A 6,000-nucleotide genomic window follows, 5' to 3' on the forward strand; every position below is an offset into this window, starting at 1 on the left:
ACTTAATCCACCATGCAATACATCTTCTATTGTGATCTACTTAAACGTCATAGATGTCCATCACAGTAGAAGGCCATGGTCTATTTAAGGAATTTAATCCACCATACAAGATATAGTCTATCATAATAGAAAATTTCAGTTATTGTTAGATCATCACCTTTCAATAACTTATAATACAAGTGAATCATTTTAGAAGTCGTCACTTCCTCATGATGTACACAGAGCCCATATAAAACAAATAAGAATTCATTTGTACAATAATCAAATGTTTGAGACTTTGTCTTAATAATTATAACATACAAAGTTTTACCTTCAAAGGTTTAGTGAGTATGAACTCCCTCTTAATCCAATATTACTTTAGAATGGAGAACACTTTGAATTCAAGTTTGGATTGCTGACTTCAGCAAGAGAAGCTTGATGTTTGAGTCTATCAGGACATATTGTTGCAGTGTGTCCAAAGTTGTCGCATTTGTAACATTGAACTTTGGAGTAGTCTCTTTGTTTCTTGTGAAAGGATTTACTATCAGAGTATTTCCCCTTTTTCCTTTTCAACTTAGTGCTTAGAGCTTGAATGCTTTCACTTGTGGGTCCATTATTGATTCCTCTAGATATTAGGTTACATTCTTCTTGAATGCAGTCAGCCTTTAGTCGATCAAATTTAGGGAGTTTGGAGCGGGCACATACTCCTTGTCTAAAATTTTCCCATGAAGAAGGGAGTCCATTTAATGTTATAATGGTCAACTCCTTACTATCATAGATGTGACCAATTGTTAAGAGTTGGTTTCTTAAATCTGTTATCCTCATTAAGTGTGAGGTTATGGTTTCTCCTTTATTCATTTTTATATTAGCAAGTTGGTTCTTCAGAGTAAGACGCCTACTAGTGTTGTTAATTTCAAACATGTCTTCAAGTTCTTTTAGCATATCATATGCAGAGTCCAACTTGGTAATAATAGGTAGTAAATGATTTTTCATTCCATCCACTAATAATTCCATTACTCTTGTGTTGTCCTTTTCCCATTGATTCTTTTCGTTGTCTTTCTCAGGTTTAGGAGAACTTACTATAGTTAGTAGTTCATGCTTTCTCAAAACTAGCATCATTCACAATTTCCAAGCTTCAAAATCAGAAGCACCTTCAAGCCTACCTTCGAGCCTCATGTTGTTCACCATCTTCAAATAATATAATGATATATTAGAAGTTTATTTATTTTGACAATAAGAAAAATTGATCTGATCTTTTCTTTAGACCTACTCTGATACCATGTTGATTTTCAGATTTTAATTTTAATCCTTCTAACAATTTTGATTTCTATCTTTATTAAATATATTGAGGCAATATACAAAGGACCTTGCAATAGAAAGGAATTTGCTAGATATATTAATAAAGTTGACTCAATTTATAATATTAACTTTATACATGTCAATAACTTTACTCAATATATAATTGAGTGATTATACCCTTTACATAGACTTTATGAATATTGATGACATCACAAGGAAAAGGTGGTGAGCGACAGGCAAAACTGAAAGGCAAAATAATATGTGAGATCCATGTTTTTCTCCTCTTTTTTTTTAATATCATCACAGGTTGAATGAGGTAATATATGTATGATTAAAGGGAGTCACGACCTCGATGGGTTGTGACTCCATATTGAGGTCATGTCCAATCGGGTGCATGACTTCCGATGGAACAAAAACACATGATTTGCACTTACCAAAACACAGATTAAATTAAATGAGAGTAATATAACTGCCATTGATAAACTCATGAAAGATAGATATGTATTGGGTTATATATATATATATAACACATAACAAAGGATATTATTAATATCTATAATATTAATCAAGGGTTGAATGTTATATTTATTCTTTAAGTTTTATCCGATAGAACTATAAAACATTAACAGTCTACTCTGCTCTAAAACTAATTTGATCTCCTCAATCTAATGAGTTGCAAATAGAAGAACTTGACTTTTTATAGTTGTTCAATTACAATGAAGGGCCAAAATCATTTTGAATTCAAAGGTCGAGATTCAGCGAACAAAACTCTAACCTATCTAACTGCAACAAACATTAAATGCGCATTCGATTGCACAAAGGCACCACCCTATGGGGTAATAAGAAACTTACAATGTCTTTAGAGAAAACAAGAAATTAGATTAGGTAGAGGCATAATGTGGACTCCACATGTACATACATATAATATGATTGAATGTGCTTGAGATAGTGTAGTTGTAGCCTTGTGATTGGTCAAAGATGAGCGGGCCTCACCTTAGCATGCTTGCCTTATAGATTTGATAAATATCTTTTGATGATGAGAAATATCACGAGTCTTAAATAGATGATGATGGCATGTGAATTGTTTTATCTTCAAGAACTTGCGTCCTTGTTTTTTTCATTTTTTCTCATTTTTGGCTTTTTGACCTTGGCATTCTTGAAGTGAAGAAGTCTTTCATGTCGCTAAATTTTTTTAACTGAACTTGGATTTTTGAAAGAAATTTAAATTGGTGATAAAAAAATTTCTACTTGTGTGTCATGCCCAAAATATTGGGGCAAAAACACACGGATATTTTTTTTAAAAGTTAAATAACCACTATGTTTAATACATGTTACTTGAATAGGTTATGGAAAGTTTAAAAGTGAGTTCTAGTTGTGATTCAAAATGATGCAGAGTCGACATCTCAATTAGAGAGTGACATCATAAATTCAAGCAAAGCATTAGGGTTCCATAGTTCCTAAAATTGAATCAACATGTTTGACTAAGACACACAAGACATTAGGTTTGCTATGATTCCATATTTCATTTCATGTGTCAGCTCAATCTCCTGGGTGAACCACTTTCATCATTTCAGAACATTTGTTTAATTACCTTTAATACTTTATTTCCATTATTAAAATAAACATTTAAACTAGTTAAAATCATTAAATATTTATTATTAAATTATTCATGACACTCATTTCATCCCTCAATCATATTCCTCACCTTGATCAAGAAATCAAACTATGATTCCTTCAATGCCCCTACATTCCTATAACCCTCGCAATTGAATTAAATGAACTTTTAAGTAATTGTATACAAACATTACAACGTAATATTTAATTACTTTTTGAATTGTATAATATAATTTCATATGTTAAATCAACATTTAATATCAATCCAACCTTTATCCCTATTTATCTATCATAACTTTCTACTTGCAACCCGAATCTGACTTAGCCTTAATCCAATAGACTATTATTCTTAGTTATTAATTCAACTTTATTAAATCCATTAAATTATAAAATTTTAATTTTCAAAGTCATTAAAATATTTAAATTTAAAAGCTAAGCCTCAAACATTAACACCTAATTAACGACTAAACTATAATACAAGTCTAACAATTTACCTTTTTAAAAGACAAGACAATCTAACCATTTACCTTTTTAAAAGACAAGACATAAATACAATTGATCAAAATTAATTTTAACCAAAACAATTGAATCAAATACTAATTGAAAAAACATTAAATCTTACTTCTTCTTTTTTAATATTTAAAATACTAATCTTTATTTACACCCTAAGTCCTAGTTAACTCCATCTTACCTTTTAAACATCTAACACCTAACTACCAACTAACTCTTCCTAACTAATCACCCTTACACCCTACCCCACTTAATTGCTTCCTACGTGGGCACTATCCTAAACACCTCCCACACTGCTCAAGCAACCCCTTCTCCAAAGCATGGGAGGGAAGGTCAACATCCTAGGCAAGGAGAGGTGAGTGTTTTTAAAACAATTTCTTTTGCAAAAACCCTTTACACCCCCAAACCCCTGGGTCAACATGCCAGTCATGTCTCACATGGGGAGTGGGGTGTGCGGCTTCCAACATGAGGAATGAAAAATCTATGTTGGAGAATGGGAGCCAAGAGGGTACGTGGGAGAGGGAAGTGCAGGATGAATTTTTCTTTTGATGGAGGGTTTAGACCTGCAAGGCAACTGAGCGAGGCACGAAGCTTGTGAGCTACCAACTAGTGAAGGTCACCACATAGACTTTTTAGGAACCCGATATGGGCCCACTTGTGCTTGAAACCTCTTCAGCTTAGAGCCAAGGACTGAGGGGCATCCACGCAGTCAAAATAACTTGGGGCACAATCTCGACCTCATCCCTTATGATGTCGGAGCCTTGCACTTAGCAAGACTTGATCCTTGGTGGGCTCTTTGTGAGCCATTCAACTTCACCAGTAGACCAAGGGCCCATTGATGTGCAGGATGAATTTGATAGAAAATTGCATTAAATGTTTGATTTTTTAAAAACTTTGCTTGCTATCCCAAGTGCTTGTTGTCCCAAGCATGTGTCTAATGTCCAACACTCACGTGGCAGGCAAGATAAGGGGGTGAGATCATCATTTTGAATGCATAGACAACAAAAATTTATGAATTAAATTTTAGTGGGTGAGGGGGATAAGGTAAATGTAGGATATAGATAAGATTTGTTTTTCTTTTTAAAAAAAAAAAAAAAATAAATTATATATTTATAATTTGAAAAAGGTATCAAAAAGTCTTTTAAGGAGAATCTTATAAGAATATTCTCTATTACTAAAAGAGAATTAATTTGTTTCATACAAAATCCAGAGAGCATTTTGGCTCTAAAATAGATGAAATTTTAAGATTTCTTTTCTCATCCAAGTGTTAGGTTTTTTTATAGAAATTCTAACATTGCATAAGGTAGTAATGTTTTGTTCATTTTCTTGAATGGATTTGTAGGAATAGTTTTGATGTTAAATTTTGCATCTACATTAGGAGTAATTTAAATATTTTATAACACATGCAATATAAGGTAATATTGATTCGAATCCAATTTCCTATAGATCATAGTCATAATCAAATTGAATAGCTTTATACAACATCAATATCTATAATAGAATTGATTACTTTGCCTTTAGAATTGAATTTTCAAGGGTACAAAAAGTGAATTGTGATAACTACTATTGTACATTCATCCTATACCAATCAATTACAAGAGATTTACAATGAAATCCGTTTAACATGTTCTCCTATTTACTATCAAATTTTTATTCATGAGGATCATATTTTCCCTTATTACAATAACAACTATATTAGGAAGATTGACAATCAATAGATCCAATAGGCATCCAACTTTCTTTTTATAACATGAACAAGATTCAATGGAATCACTACAAGGAGAAGTCTCCATAACAATGAACTCAAGAATACCATGACAATTTTGAATCTAGTTTTGCCCCATTTCAAGATACTATCTCAACAATCTGCAAATTTACATAAAGATAACCATGGAGAGCTTACCTCCCAACTAAGGCCTCAATGTGAGGCCCCACCCCAAGCTTAGGAGAACGGAAATCAATCGGGTGACAATTAGATACAATCACATTGACACACTCAACAAACAAATCTCTATGTTTGCACAACAAGTTTCATATTGAACCAAAACTAGGGAGAAGGTGGATTTTTCTAGGTAGGAGATGCCAATCACGAACACAAATCATGTGCCTCTTCTGAGGCTATAAATCACATTGAATTTTTATTCTTTCTCTCCTTATTTCCCAAACAAAAATCAGTTCGTATTAACAAGTAAGGGCTCATAACACCTTACTTTCTTTGACTCTGCACTGACTCAGAGTCCAACTAAATCCCTCCTCTTATACATGGCTACTTCGACCCTATTTGAGGGTGAGTAATGCCAACACACCCTTAACCATTTTCTCCACAAAATAAAAACAAAAAAATGAAAGGAAAGCAAATAGAAATCCCACAATAATTCATCCCTCACATGTTACAACACAAAAATGAAATACACACATGTAGGAGATTTACATAAGCAAGCAATGGACAATGCATGGAGAACAAGGCCATGAAGAATCCTATCTTCACAAAGGTTATGAAAATGGAGTTTTGAGATAAGTCCTTCTTCCTCTTCAATTCCAAGCTTGTCTTCTCTAAATGTAGAGAATGGGTGAACAATCTTCAACTCTCAAAATGAC

Source organism: Cupressus sempervirens, chromosome 8 (assembly GCF_028749045.1).
Source record: "Cupressus sempervirens isolate cs-2001-9-10 chromosome 8, ASM2874904v1, whole genome shotgun sequence".
Classification (NCBI taxonomy): domain Eukaryota; kingdom Viridiplantae; phylum Streptophyta; class Pinopsida; order Cupressales; family Cupressaceae; genus Cupressus; species Cupressus sempervirens.